We start from the raw sequence: 16,252 nt of genomic DNA, 5'->3' as shown, positions 1-16,252 counted from the left end.
GTACGGTGAAGAAACCCAGGCTAGTTGGTCACCCGAATCAAACCATACAAAAAAATCTGCTTCAGTCTTCTGAGAAAGTGTGCTTCTTAAATGAAAACCAGAGGCTTAATCCTTTCTTCCCACTAATGTGGGGATACTGTTAAAGTGTGTGATCTACTTTCATGAAGATGTCTTTATGAAAATAATCACCATGACCACTGAATAGATGCCAATTAAAAACCCAGCCCCAACAGATATATCTACAACAGTACTCCTACACCTAGGGCTCAAGGAACATCCAAAAGAGGAGGCAAAATGATTGTATGAGCTAGGGGACCAGAATACCTGTTGGGAGATCATGTCTTCTACACATGATAGAAAAGCTACCCCCATGACATTTCAATAGTATGGTTTCCTAAACAATGATGACAACAGCAACTGACATGGCAATATAGTAAGGAGAAATCTCACAGGCCCCACCCATAAATGAAGAACTACAGCGAATTAATGACTTCTTAGAAAGGGAGAATCAGTCTTCCCTAGGGGTGAACCCCCAAATTGGTTATTCAATGCCAAATGGTTAACCCTAAACACACACACACACACACACACACACACACACACACACACACACACACACAAACACACGAGCAGCCGTAAATGGACTCAGCAGGTTGTATTTATATATTTACCCATATATATGTCTGTACATATATAGTAATAATAATTAAAAGTATATAGGCCACAAATTTGAGGGGGTAACACAGGAAGAGTTTGAGGGAGGAGGTGGAGGGGAGAGTGATGTAAGTACATATATATGAATACATAAAATGTTTAAAAGTTTTTAAAAAGAAAAAAATCAAAGAGGGGGCAAAACAGGCTTAAATTTGTTTAAGACCCCTGCTTTTTTTGTGCTATTTATATGAGGAAGTCATGTCTGGAGTCATGGCATCCATCTTCTAGTATGAGATTTTTGTTGTTACTTATGCAAAGACACAAATAGTTGGGGTCCAATGTCACATGATATGAGTAGATACAACCAGTAATCTTCAACCGCATACATGCTATCTTTTTCTGTTGAAGCAATGAAGAAAGAGCCCATAAAAAACATTATCAAACCCTCAAGCTTATTCAAAGATGACTTCAAGGTGTTGGAATGCATAGGAGAAAAATTGAGGATCATAAAGAAAAAGGCAAGAAGATCTCAGCCTCCCCTAAGAAAACCAGGGCAAAGGTAGCTGGCACCTCTTAAGATACATACCTGAAATTGTCTCAGCCTCATTGTGAACCTTTGACCCTTTCCTACTACCTTGGATCCCATGCACTGCCAGAGTGTTCACTGGGGGGCAGGGAGCAGGAAGACCTGATAGCCCATACCTCTAAAGAGGGGCATCTGCCCTCTCAACCTTGGCAGCATTGTGTTACACAGGCAGTGATTCTAAAATAATCATAGACATCGTTGTCTTTCATGACACCTGTGCTTCTCAGGTGGGTACAGAGGGATGGATTTGTATGAACAGAAAGGTGATATAGGCTTTATGGAAACTGACCAGTGAGGACCCCAATCTGAACTCTCCATGTGTCCCATAGTCTCAGCCTTCAAACTGCATAAGATATTTTTCTTATTTACCATCTTCACGATGAAAGTAATTTAATCTCCGGCATTTTCCATCTTCCTTTCTCAACCAGATCCCACAATGCTTTTGCTCTAGCAGAAAAGAAAACACCTGAAATGAGAAGAAACAAAGGAAAACTGGATACAGGGCTTTTCTTAAACTCTAAGAGCTCTGATTTTTCCATTCTCTCTACCTCTGCCTCCCATGTCAGGCAGGGTACATCATCACTGGAGTTCCTGTGGCTATGTCTATGAGTGATGGAACATTCCAGTGACAGGACGGGAGGCCAAATACCCCTCTTTAGGGATATGGGATGCCAAAAGGTCTCCCACCAGTAAACACTCTTGCAATAGCTGGGATCTAAAGTAGCTGAGAAGGGTCATAGTTTCAGATAACATACTATTGCCAGTGCCATGTGATAGGGTGGATCACTGCCTACCACTTATGCTGATCTAAATAAAACAGGCTAGTAACTCAGTCTTCCAAGAAGATCATAAAGCCATGACCTCAAACAGGAAACTTCTACCACTGTTCATGTAAACCATGATGGCTCAATACATGGCCTTTTTACTTTTTACACTCCAGTCCCAAATAATAAAGACAATCTTGTCATCTCTCTGTGCTTGTGTCTTCAGATCACCAGCCCTTGACTAGTGCCTTCTCTTATCTACAGGCTATTTCCCCTTTCCAAATGTTGTAGCTAGGGGAGGCCATGAGGAGATGCAGAGGAACTGAAATCAACATCTTGCCCTCAAGGCTATCGTACAGCTCTTCTGCAATCATTGAGTTGCACTATTATGGGCAACAGAGATACAGAGAAGTAAAACCCTAAGAACACTCCTTAGATACCAACGCATGTATGCTTTGCTTCTGCTCCAGAAAAACCTGCATCAATGGTCTATTCCTCACCTTGATCTTCACATCCTCTTTTTAAAAATATGGGTTTTAGCTTTATTCAGACATGCATGGTACAGCCAGTGGATCAGGCAAAGATGATCACTGAGCAGATAATTATGCTCACATGTAGAAGAGAAGGGGAGGTTGGGGAGGGGCTTATGAAGTCAGTTGGGAGGCAGTAGAAATAAGAGAAAATATGGTTAAAAGCCTCAACTGGATTCCGTTTGAAGGAGTTCACAAGTGTATGAAGCTTTGGAAATGGAGGAGCTGGCTCAAGAGTGAGGCACTTGCCTCACAAGCATGGTGGTCTGCACTCACATCTTCTGCAGCCATGGAGATGCCCGGCTGGCATGGTGGTCCACTTGTAACCAGAGCAGAGGAGGCAGAGAACCTGTACTCTAGCAGCTTGCTAGGTAGTTACACTAGTTGAGTTGAAAAAGTCCAGGTGCATGTGGGAGACACTGTCTCAGGATACAAGGTATAGAGCAATGAAGAAACATACCCGATTGCATTATCTGGCCTCTACACACAGGTGCAAATACATATGCTAGTACATACACATACCACACATATATATGAGCAAAATAAAAATTTGAAAGATATATTAGGATTGGCTGGCTTGAATCATTTCATTGTGCTCTGGGAGAAAGGAGCTCTCCTAGTTGTCTATTTCCTGGCCCTGTGGTGACTAGAACAGTGGGAGAGAACAGTAGCTAAAAGTAAGTGCACAATAGAGGAGGTGGATGAGGTAATGGATTACTGATAAAACCCATGGAAGGTTAGATGTTCCACATCCCTGGGAACTAGTTACAAAGTAGCCCCTCCAGGATCAGCAATGACCCAATATTGAAGCATGGTTACTTTACATATTTTTATGAGTCTTTAGATTTCTTGCTACTTTCTCTACTAAAGGAGCACGGTATTTAAATGATCTTTATGCTCCAAAAGGAAATTTCCTGTGTAATCCCACAGATCTTTTCTGGGCTATAATCCCATCACCGGTGCAAAATTCAAGTCCTAAAGTAGATGGAGGAGAGAATATGGAGCCTCAACCCTACACAAAGAACTACAGGCAACTAAGGAATGCTGGGAGTGGGAGAAATAGTCTTCCCCAGGGAAGAGCACACCAATTGGTTATCCATTACCAAATGGTCATTTCTGAAAACATACATACAAGTTACATTATACTGACTGAGCAGGTTGTACTTATGTATTTAGGAATACTCTCTCTCTCTCTCTCTCTCTCTCTCTCTCTCTCTCTCTCTCTCTCTCTCTCTCTCTCAGATGTATAACTTCAATTAGTGGAAAAGAGGCCATGGATTCTAAAGAACATTGAGGAGTATGTGGAAGGGTTTGAAGAGAGGAAAGAAATGGGGGAAATTATGTAATTATATTATAACCTCAAATAGTAAAAGAAGCAATAAAATGGCTAATTTATTTTGGAGACTTAAGTGAAAACACGTGTCAAATGATATATTGCAAATATTTTTTTTTGCTATAAGTCTTATCACATAGCTTAACACAAAGCTATTTTTTATTTCTGATATTATTTACATCAAAACATACTCCTACTATTCTCATCTTTGACCCTTCAGAGAAATAGCAGAAATACTCTACAGGGAAACAAGACCAATGTACCACATATACACTGCCAACTGCTTTATCTTTATTTGGAAGTACCATGACTAGAAGAGAATAAAGGGTGCATTTTTAGAAATCGATACATGATTTTGCAGTTGTTGGCAATGTATTACTTCTATAATAGGGTGATAAAGGTGGAACATTCAAGAAAGGAAGTGGGAAAAAAGTAAATATATATTTACTTTTCTTTAAGTATTACCCTAATAGCCAATATGTTCCACATGAACTTCACATGTTCCCTTTTGCATTTGAACATGGGTCCTCTAGAAGAACAGTCAATGCTCATCATCTCTGAGCTATCCCTCCATCCCTGTTGTTATTATTTTTGTCTAAATGCTCCTAAATCAAATAGCAAGGTGAGATGAGGATTTGCCTTAGCCTGAAGTGATCTGGTCTATTGATAACTTGGTAGACCTCACAAACACAAGCAGAAAAATGACCCTACGGCACAGTGTTACATGGCTTCATTCATTTCCTGGGGTTTCTGTGACATAGTACCTCAAACTTTAAACAACAGAAACTTATTATTAAGTATTATCTCAGCTTTGGAGGCTAGAAATCCTCACCCCAGAGTCTGTGGGATCAGGCTTTCTCTGACAGTTCCTGCATCTTCCCCTGCCTTGCCTGGATTTTGGCACTGGCCACAAATTTTAGGCTCTGTTTGGCTTGTAGCTGCTTCATTTCAACTACTACCTGAGTACATGGCATGTCTGGGTCTCCTCTTATAAGGATATAGGGGAAGAACATCCCTACTGAGGTATGACTTCACCTTAACAGTATCTCCAAATACTGTTGCCATGAAAGGATACATTCACAGGTACCAAGGGTTAGGACTGCAATGTATGCTTTGGGGAGGCAAAATTCAGAAGATGGTAAACAAATGTTTATATTAAAGTCGGTGACAGTGCAGAGATGAGATCAAGTATTTACAGGACATGCCTTCTGCTTCCTCCTGTGTAACCTCCAATGCCTGGATTTAAATAGTGAGGAGCTGAGGCACTGGGTCAGCCTCTTCCACATCTAATCTCAGAGTACCTCCCTATCGTGGGGTGGATGGGACAAGGGTTCTAGGCACTGGTACCAGGCCACTAAATTTTAGATTCCTTTAGTTAGTTCTGCATTCCTTTTTAATTTGGGGGAAGATTGATTGAGTTAAACTAGGGAAATGAAGCCAGAAAAGGGGTGAGGGTGATAGCTTAGATACATTAAAAAAAAAAAAAAAAGGTTGTGTTGTCTCAAAGAAACCATGCATTCATAAGTTACTACCATGTAATTCTGGTGCAAATTTAAATGTCTGCATACTTCCTTATTTGTTTAAATATAAAACAAAAACCTTAGCACAGTCTCTCTCCTCAGTATAACAACAAAAACAAACTGAAGAAACTGAAAAATCTGTAGCTTTCCTTAGATCTATCACGGGGCCATGGTCACTGGACGAACCAACACCCTGAAAACTAAGGAGGCTGGTGAATATGCCAGCCACTTACCCACAATGACTCATCCCAAATCTTCATAAAACCACAGACAGTACCACCCCTACACTTAGCATATTGTCCTATATGCACATACCCCTGATAGGGTTTAAACCAAAATGGCTACTAAATAGTTTAGGGGCAGGATGCTTATATAGCCTTGGTAGCCTCGACAAAGGGATGATCTGCATCCTTGGTAGGGCAGAGCACAAGATTTCAGCCTGTGGCTCAAAGCACTGTACGTGTTACAACTCAAGAATTGTTTACTTCTGTTTTTTTCCCTGAACAATATAGTTAACATTGAATAATTGAAGCTACAGGTGTTGGGAAAACTATAAAGAACATTAGCTCAGTGGTAGAGCACTTGCCTAGCAAGCACAAGGCCCTGGGTTCAGTCCTCAGCTCCAGGGAGGAAAAAAAAAAGAATGTGGATCAGTTCACCTGAAGCAGAAACCAGTAACAGGTAGAAGACTGTAGGATGGGGTTGGGGAATTAGCTCAGTGGTAGAGAGTTTGCCTAACAAAGAAAACAACAACAAAAAAAAAAAAAAAAAAAAAAAACAGAGCTGCCTTTTTGCCAGGCGGTGGTGGTGCATGCCTTTAATTCCAGCACTTGGGAGGCAGAGGCAGGCGGATCTCTGTGAGTTCAAGGCCAGCCTGGTCTACAAAGCGAGTTCCAGGAAAGGTGCAAAGCTACGCAGAGAAATCCTGTCTCATAAAAAAAAAAAAAAAAAAAAAAAAAAAAAAAAAAAAAAAAAAAAAAAAAAACAACAACAAAAAGGCTGTAGGATATTTTTTATGAATTGTGAGAGGTTACAGACAGACTAAGTGGAGAGTCTAAAAACTCCTGGAGGCACATTTGCTTGGTTTTTACCTTCAGGACCCCCATCACATTTTCATGATAAATACAGAAGAAAAATCCTCTCATGTATGTCTCAGCCTTCTTGTATTACTTGAAGAGAAAGTCCAAGAAACACTTGTGAAGTACACAGACCTGTGGGGTAGGCTCACTCAGACAGTGAGGTCTGATTACAGCATCCACCATGGGCTTACACGCAGAAGGCCTTCCAAAGCCAGACTCTGTGTTAGGAGTTCCTAGGCAATCTAAAGACAAGAGGGTTTAGAACAGAGTGCAGAAACAAGGCAGGACAGGAGGGAAGAACTATGGAGACATGGAAGGGAAAGGAGCCTCGTCCCAGAGACTGGCTGAAAGCTCTCGAATAAGCTAAGAAGCTCAATTCCAAAATGGAGCAGCGGACAATTCAGTGGGTAAAGGGGGTAAAGGTGCTTCTGCCAGGCCAGACGACCTGAGCTACATTCCCAGAAGTCACACGGTAGAAGAAGAGAAATGAGTCCCACAAATTGCCCTGACTTCCATACATGCACCCTGAGTACTGTGTGTAAGTCCACATGCTTTAAAATAGAATTTCAACAATTAACATTGCATTAGGCCCTTCTCCACTCATAAACCAACAGGTTTCTAAGAATCTCCCCCTAAAGTCTGCTTACACTAAGACACTATCCTAAACATTTATGGAACCTCTAGTGGCTCCTGGTTATACTCTATCAATTGCAATCCCATCTAAGGCACTTCCGGAGCCACCCTATATATAATCCTGCCTAACAAAAAGAAAGAGAAAAGTGGGGAGGAGGTTTCTTAGCAACTCTATTAGTCAGAATTCCCTAGAGGAACAAAACTAGTGTGTGTGTGTGTGTGTGTGTGTGTGTGTGTGTGTGTGTGTGTGTGTGTGTTTTGAGTGAGAATGGCCCTCATAGGCTCAAACATTTGCATGCTTAGTCCTTGGTGTGGTTAACTGCTTAGAAGGATTAGTAGGTGTGGCCTTGTTAGAGGAGATATGTTGCTGGCGGTGGATTTTTGGGTTTCAAAAGCCTATGCCAGACCCAATCTTCCTACTCTGTTTGTGTGTGTGTGTGTGTGTGTGTGTGTGTGTGTGTGTGTCCCTCTCCCTCTTCCTCTCTGCCTGTAGATCAGGATGTATCTTACAACTACTGCTCTAGCACCATGTTCCATGCCTGTCTGCCCATTACCACACTCCCTCCCTGCCATAATGGTAATGGACTAACCCTCTGAAACTGTGAGCAGCTGCAAATTAATGCTTCCTCTTAAAAGAGTTGCCTTGGTGGTCATGGTGTCTCTTCACAGCAATAGAAAAGTGACTAAGAAAATTGTGTGTGTGTGTGTGTGTGTGTGTGTGTGTGTAAGAGAGAAAGGGAAGGAGGGAGGGAGGGAGGGAGAGAGAGAGAGAGAGAGAGAGAGAGAGAGAGAGAGAGAGAGAGAGAGGAGAGATCAGGGTGATTTACAAGCTGTGGTCCAAGTAGTCTAACAATGGCTGTCTCCCAGTGGCCAGGCTAAGGATCTAGTAGCTGTTCAGTCCATAGAACTAGGCATCTCAGCAGTCCCAAACTGGATGCTAGAGTACCAGAGTTCCTAGAGAGCTGCCAGTCTTCAGCGTATGTTGGAATCCTAAATAAGTAAGTTCTAATACCAGGGAAGGTATGCCTAGGCAACAGGGCAGATAAACCTACCATGAGAGTGAGGCAAGTGGGCAAAAAGCCATCCTTTGGGTTTTTTGAACAGCATTTTCTATCCTCTTTGCGATAGAGGTTCCTAGCAGGGAGTTTGGAATTTTCTGGAGACATTTTTGGTTGTTGTACCTAGCAGGAACAGGATGATAATTACCTGCTAGTGAGTCTAGGCTGTGAGCACTGGGAAATATTCTCAATGCCCAGAGGCCTCCCAACAAGGAAATTCCTCACATGAAATATCAGTGGGGACAAAGGTCCATAAACTCTTGACTAGAATGTGCACTTCTATCCTGAGATAGATGAGTCCATTTCTTAACTGAAAAGAATGTTGGTTCAGTTTTTGGAAAAGGTAAAACAAAAGTCCTTCTAAACATCTCTATTTCTTAACCTAATATATATCCTTTTCTACTCTATATCTTATGAGCTCACAAGCCAAATAGAGTAGAAGAGTGGCAGAGAACTTGTCACATACCTGACATCAGTGTGTGTCCTTCCTTGTGACACTGGCAATCAGAAGCATATTCTTAAACTATGACAACTGGCCGACAAGAACATACCAATTAAAACATAATTAGAAATATTTAGAGTGGCAAATTTCCACTTCCACAGAAACAGTAAAATTGACCGTGGAGGTGGAGTTACCAGCATGTCATGTTTTATTGGCCCATATGCCAAGTGGATTTGCTTACTCGCCGCACTCCATATGCCGGGGGGCAGGCCTTATGTATCTTTTGTGCAGCAGTAAAGTGGAGACTATTATGGGAACCACCTCTACTGCAGTAAACCACCACCAAGCTCCTCATTTTAGCTGTGACACACAGTATTTTTGAAATGTTCAGTGTTGTTTTAGCTAAATAAATCTCTTACTTATATGAAAAGACTTTCATTTTTTCTTCTGAAAAAAAAATTTATGAGAAGGGAATCTCCAAACATATCATCTCTATGGGAAGACAAAATTAACCTCAGATTTGTACAGAAGCCCTTGGGCTATGGGCTAGAGTAGAAGGATCCAGACAGAGACTCCAAGAAGGTGCTAAACAGACTGAAAACGCAACAGAAGGTATTTGTAAAGCTCCACACTGATAATAACATTTACCTTAGCATCAAAAACTACTTTCACGAATAATGCTGCAGTTTGAAGGACTTTAAAACTCCCTTCCTGTCTTCAAATGCCCAGTCTATTCTTTTTACCCTCAACTGCTACTATTGGGTTAATTTGGGAAGTAGACGTGATCAGAAATCTTTGAGTCTAATTAAATATATATGCTAATATAAAGAGTCCCACTCTGAGTCTTTCTAAACAGGATGGTTTGTATAATGGGAGGAATAATAGAAAATTAAATTTTAAAAAATTGCCAGGGGGCCTAGAGAGCTGGCTCAGTAGTTAAGAACACTGGCTGCTCTTACAAAGGACCCAGTTAAGTTCCCAGCACTGACATGGCAGCCTTTAACAGTCTGTCACTCCAGTTCTAGGAAATCCAGCTTGCTCTTCTGGCCTCCATGGACATCAGGCACATACACAGTGGGCTTATACACAAGCAGGCAAAACATTCACCCACATAAAAATAAACATATCTTTAAAAATAAAAACCTAAAAATTGTTTTTCAAATGTCCTTTAATGGTAGTTGTTTCTCCCCATATTCTCTCCTTTAAACTGCTACGTCCCCTCCCCTCCCAAGTCAATTCTCCTACTCTGGTTTTTCTTTTACCCCTCCATAACACTATATTATATTTCTCCTTCCTTGAGAGATCTTCATGTCCTTTCTTGTCCCTTACTAGGTATATAACTTCTGTGGTTATTCAGATTATAGCATACACTTCCAAACCTAAAAAGCTAACAGCCCCAGAAAAGACAAAACATGCAGTATTTGTCTTCTTGGGTCTAGGTTACCTCACTCAAGATGATTGTTTCTAGCTCCATCCATATACCTGAAATTTTCATAATTTCATTTTTCTTAAGCACCAGACAATACTCCATTGCATAAATGTACTACATTTTCATTATCCACACATCAGTTGATAGAGGTCCGAGCTATTCTACATTTCTTGCTATTATAAATAGATCAGCAGTGAACATGGATGAGCAAGTATCTCTGTAGTAAGATGTAGAGTGGGTATATGATCAAGAGTGGTATAGTTGGATCTTGCGGTGGATCTGTTCTCCACTTCCTGAGGAACCGCCACACTCATTTTCATAGTGGCTGTACATGGTGTTACTCCTACTAGCAATGGATAAATGTTCTCCTGTTGTAGAATATTATTTTAAGGTGTGTTACTTTTTGTTTATGTTGCATTTGTTTAACTTCGTGAAGCTGTGTTACTGTACCTGTCTAAAATACCTGATGGTCTAATAAGGAGCTGAATGGCCAACACCTAGGCAGGAGAAAGGATCGTGGGGCTGGCAGGCAGAGAGAATAAAGAGAATGAGAAATCTGGAAGAGAAAAAATAGCCAAAGAAAGAGGAGGACTCCAGGGGCCAGCCACCCAGCCACATAGCCAGCCACAAAATAAGAGTTAAAATAAGATACACAGAAGTAAGCAAAGGTAAAAGCCCAGAGGCAAAAGACAGATGGGATAATTTAAGTTAAGGAAAGTTGGCAAAGAAACAAGCCAAGCTAAGGAAAGGCATTTATAACTATGAATAAGTCTCCATGTGTGATATATTTGAAAACTGAGTGGTGGGCCCCCCAAAAGAGCAAAAAATAACAACAACATTCCCCTTTCCCACATCCTTGCCATCATATGCTGTCATTCATTTTATTGATCGTGGCCACCCTGACTAGAGTAAAAGGAAATCTCAAAGTAGTTTTAATTTGCTTTTCCTAATGGCTAAAGGTCATGAACCTTTAAGTGTTTCTCAGTCATTTGTGTTTCATCTTTGGAGAATTTTCTGTTTAGACCTATACTCCATTTTTAAATTGGATTATTGGTTTTCTGGAAGTTTAGGGTTTTTTTTTTTACTTCTTTATATATTCTAGACACTAACCCTCTATTAGATATATACTTTAGTAAATATCTTTTCTAAGCCTGTAGCCTGATGCTTTGCCTGAATGACACTATCTGCTACCACAGAGAAGCGTCTCAGTCTCATGAGGTCCCATTTATTAAGTGTTGTTCTTAGTACCTGTGCTATCAGTGTCCTGTTCAGAAAGTCTTTCCTGTGCCGACGAGTTCGATCTTATTCCTCACTTTCTCTTCTAGCACGTTCAAGTACCTGGCCTTACGTGAGGTCCTTGATGCATCTGAATTTGAGTGCTGAGCAGGGTAATAGCCAACGAACTTTTCAGATTCCGTTGGTCATCTTTGAAGCTCAGCCTCAGTCGGGGGATGGGGAAGGGGGATGGAGGAAAAGCTGTTTTTGTTTTTTGTTTGTTTGTTTGTTTTGTTTTGTTTTTTTTACCACTCAGAACTTTCTGTGGAAGAATATCACAACTGTAGAAAAATTTCTAGAAAAGCCAGGGATGTGAGGTGTGTTTTTAGGGATGGAGAAAGAAGAAATGATAGGAGAGGAATTAAGGAGGCTGAAGAGGACTGAGATGAAAATAGGAAGTTTCCTCCCACTACAGGCTGAGAGTTGGTTTTCAACAAAAAGAACTAAAGGTGAAGTTTAGCCCCACCCTAATAATGACAAATCCTGGGAAAAGGAAAGTGTGGGCTCCCAATGTCATGCAGCTGGCAGAATTTCAAAACTGAAGCAAGTTTCACAAGGAAAGGGCTCAGGCACTATTTAATGGCATGCTTAATTAATGGTAAGCAATAAATCTATGGAGGTTTAAGGTAAATAAGATAAGTATAGGTGGGTGGTCACTTCACACTTCCAGAGAAAAATACACTGGACACAGTTTGCTCTAACTACAATCAATTCCTTTAAAAATAAGCGAGTTTGTGTATGGGTCATGAAATTGGAAAAAAAAAAAAAAGATTACGAAAGAGGGAAAAGAGATCTTAAGAGAGAAAATACACAAACAGAAAATAAATAGAATATAAGTGACAGAAAAGCAGAGGAGGAGCTGAGGGCAGGGGGAGAGGAAAGGCAGCCTGAGAAGGCAATGGAGAAGATCAAAAACAAAGAATGTGTGCAAATGTCAAAGTAAAAACCTGTTCTTTTCTATGACAAATTAAAAACCTAATAAAAAAGAGTAAATCCAAACCTATTGATAATCATAATAGCAGGTATTTAAATTATACACAACATACACATATAATTTAGAAAGACAGTAAAAGGATTTACTCATGTGAGTAAAGTGTTTTATAAAATGTTTAATTAATGCAAATTTTCAGAAATATATATATATGTATGAACATATGTGTGCGTGTCTGTGTGTGTGTGTGTGTGTGTGTGTGTGTGTATGTGTCCTCTTACTGATTGCTTTAGCAGAGTTATTTCTAAGATTTCAGTATCAAAGCTGACTTATAGGATGATAAGGAAGGAGAAGGCAGGCAGCTACAGCCAAGGAGAAAAGTCTGACAATACTAGGAGTCCTGCCCAAACCTATATCTCAGTCTTTTACCTCTAGAACTGTAAGATCCCATTGCATAAGTTAGTGTATGATGCTATGTAATGGCAGTCCAAGGAATCAAATGTACAGATGAAGAACCATTTCTGACTCTATGGCAAGACTTAGAATGGAATGAACCTGAGAACCCATGTTGGTAAAAACCAAGAAGCAGACTGAGGTCAGTCAACAACTTCATCATTGTTTTCTCGTTACTTGTATGTGTTTGCTGCCCTTCCTTCCCTTGTGGAAATGAGGAATCTCAACATATAAGAAAAAAGCTTTTTAAGGATGGAGGATTACACTTTGTTGTTTTTCACTTTGCATGCACAGACACTAGAAGATTGTCCATATTCCAGTGGATGGACCATACAGAAAGGGCACTCCAAATTCAACTCCATGAGGTATAAAACAAAAACAACACCACAAAGTTGGGAGGGCCCACCCATTTGGGGAGGCATTTGGGAGTTTGAAGGGAAAACAAGCATGGATATTTTTGAGTTTCATACTGTATAGAGGTATGAAAGTCTCAAGGACAAAGAAAAAATAATACTAAACAAAATCACCAAAGATAAAGGAAAGAAGAAAAGCCGTCTGAGAGACACAGACTAGGAGGTAGCTGAATGAGGAAAGATTGGTTTCAAGGAGGGAGGCCCCAGCCCATGAGACACAACACTCACTAAAAGCAGAACAAGAACAAAATCAGATAAACTCAAACAGCAATCAGCTTGTGCTTATTTCCAACACCCAAGAAGGAGATTGACTTTTCAAATTTCAAAGCAAGCAATATGCAAGCACAGAGGAAAGAACCAGGTTAAATACAAAGCCCCTCCTCTTTATACTAGATAAATGTGAAACATTCTTGCATTGCTGACAGTATTTTCTGGAGAGAACAAATATGTTTGACTGTGAAATTATTATTTGTTTCTGAGTTTGGGTGTGATTTATTAACTTTTCTCAGACTTATAAACATACTAAAAAGATAATGTTGTGAGACTATCTTCCAAACAAATTTACCACTTTGATAAAGCAAAACCATGTTTCTTCACACTTAAAATGAGACAATTTAGCCTCAAAAGTCCATTAACCAATACCTGGCTGGCTTATTGGCGTTGATTTGGAAAAGCACAATGAGATAACAATATGGTTTTCCATAGAAACACAATAATATTTATTAAATGCTAGATATAAGGTATCACTGTAATTTTACACACACAGCCTACTTAATCCTCAGCATTGCTCTTGAAGTGTTGTTTGGCTATTCTCAAAATGAGGAAGTTGGGATCTTGAGATGATAAGTAGCCTCTTCCTTCACAGTTAGGACAAGATGAAATGATGTTATCTTTTGAGGTGCACTCAGAAGCCATGTAGAGATTGAAGAATAAGACAGGGAATTTGAGATTGCTTGTTGGGGCCAGGAAAATAACTTGTCAAAGAAAAATGACTAAAAAGACCCAAGGATGTCAGGGACTAGAAAGTTAAGAAAAAGCCAGGCAGTGGTGGTGCATGCCTTTAATCCTAGAACGCAGGATTAAGTTCAAGGCCAGCCTGGTCTACAGAGTGAGTTCCAGGACAGACTCCAAAGCTACACAGAGAAACCATGTCTCAAAAAATTAAAAAAAAAAAAGTAAGAAAATTATGTTTTTTTATATAAAGGGGAATTTTGTAAATTTATTTATCTGGCAGTGAAAAATTCATAAAAGGGAAAAAAGATGTAGAAATATCAGACACATAGAAACCTAGGAGAGACAATATGAGAAAGAATGAGATAAATCTATTTCACTACCACAGCATCTTTGTGATACCCTCAGCTCCAGCAAGTTATGGAGACCCAACATTCACTGCAGGAGAGTTTCTGGAATGATCTGTAGCTTGAATAGCTAAAATACATGTATTTTATATAAAGGCATGGTGGCCTTGAGAATGTAAGAATTCTAACTAAAGCTGTGTCATAGATCAAGATCTCCATTTCTGTTCTTAAATTTATCACTTCATCAGGCTGATTGTGGCAGGAACACTGAACAGACAGATTCTGGGGATATGAGGCCACTGTGTGGGCCAGCTGTGACATAAAGACTAATTAATGGCACCACTGCATGGTGGATCACAGCTCCTCTTTCTTTTCCTGCTTCTTCCTGCACTGCAAACCAGACCTGCATCACTCTGGTGTACCTCATTGCCTTCTCCCTGCTTCTTTTCAACCATGGTCCCTACTGAAATCCTTGTGTTTTCCAGCTGCAGCTCAGAGGACCCACGGCTATTTTTCACTAATGATTTTCAAATGTGTAAGGATGTCTGCTCATTAAGCACATGCTAACAGTGTTACTGAATCCATTAGCAATTTTCACATTTGTATTCCCATCTCAAGTACCTTCACTTCTTTTTTTAACTACTTTGCTCCACATGTCCAGCATTTTTCATCAAGATTATTGATTGTTCCATGAATCTCCCAAAATGTTTTCTTGCTCCTGTCTTATGAATGCTCTACATAGTGGCCAGAGAATGTGTTCTGAGTAGGTATTTTTAATCTAACAATACTCCCTGAATCTAGAAGTGAGTAGATGTGGTGGGTTGGATAGGATCATTAGGCAATGCCATCCCATCTCCATGGACCTTGGTGTCTTCACTTCTAGACATCCTCTTCCTTTCTCTGTTCCTGGATGAAATCCCAGGCAGGTCCTAGAGTGCTCTGGGCACCCTAGTAGAATTTTGTTTGTTTGTTTGTTATGATTCTGTGACTTGGCATTCGAAAACCTTGGCCTTTACAATAGTACACTGGCCAGTTGTGCTATATCTGGGCTACTTTCCTATCAATCCAGCATGGCTACTCCCACCTGGAAGTTCTCACCAGACGGGTTCCATCCTGTTCTGGGTCTTTGCCCCAGGCTGCTCTCCTAATCTTCAAGTCTCACCACGGCATTTCCCGAGGAAAGGCTCTTTTCTACTTTCCACTCTAACTTTTAACGAATGATAAATCTGTAGTTATTTCTGTAAAGTGTTGGCATGCTTAATGTTTTCTTCTTCCACTGTGCTATAATCTTCATGGAAGCAGAGGCTTTGGTGTCATAATCTCATGCCTGGTTCCCTGACAGTAACTAAATATTTCCTTTGCTTAGTGAATACAAAGTATTAATGGATATAAAAATAAAATAGCTATGACGGAAGATTAAGGGATGTTAAACAGGAATCAGTAAAACAAAAATTGTTCGGATCACCTGTTTGAGTTTTCTTAAGTTGTGATATTGAGACGAGAGATGGGTGTTCAAATGTTACCTCTCCCCAGAGAATAGAGATTTGGAGGCAGGACCTGGCAAGGCAGAGATTGAAGCTGAATTGGAACCTGCCTATTTTTCAGTCAGTTCTTGACTTTATAACGAACCTTCTCTTTAGAAGAAAACAAAAGCCGGGTGGTGGTGGCGCATGCCTTTAATCCCAGCACTCGGGAGGCAGAGCCATGCAGATCTCTGTGAGTTCGAGGCCAGCCTGGGCTACAGAGAGAGTTCCAGGAAAGGCCCAAAGCTACACGGAGAAACCATGTCTCAAAAAACAAAACAAAACAAAACAAACAAACAAAACTGAGAAAGGGTTGGTGTTTTTGTACTCA

The 16,252-nt window shown here is 40.3% G+C and overlaps 1 protein-coding gene across 1 annotated transcript in view; it reads right to left on the bottom strand.

The window, feature by feature from the left end:
- Window positions 1-11,470, bottom strand: part of LOC114685172 (resistin-like beta) — a 29,904-nt gene extending 18,434 nt beyond the window's left edge. The window contains exons 1-2 of the mRNA XM_028859788.2: window positions 11,277-11,470; window positions 1,610-1,706 (exon numbers count right to left, since the gene is read on the bottom strand). The gene's annotated coding sequence lies outside the window, so the exon portion shown is untranslated. The remainder of the gene's footprint in view (window positions 1-1,609; window positions 1,707-11,276) is intronic.
- Between the last annotated feature and the right edge of the window lie 4,782 nt (window positions 11,471-16,252).

Source organism: Peromyscus leucopus, chromosome 12, assembly GCF_004664715.2.
Source record: "Peromyscus leucopus breed LL Stock chromosome 12, UCI_PerLeu_2.1, whole genome shotgun sequence".
Lineage (NCBI taxonomy): Eukaryota > Metazoa > Chordata > Mammalia > Rodentia > Cricetidae > Peromyscus > Peromyscus leucopus.
The sequence above is the reverse complement of the archived record's forward strand: the minus strand, read 5'-3'. Positions and strand labels throughout refer to the sequence as shown.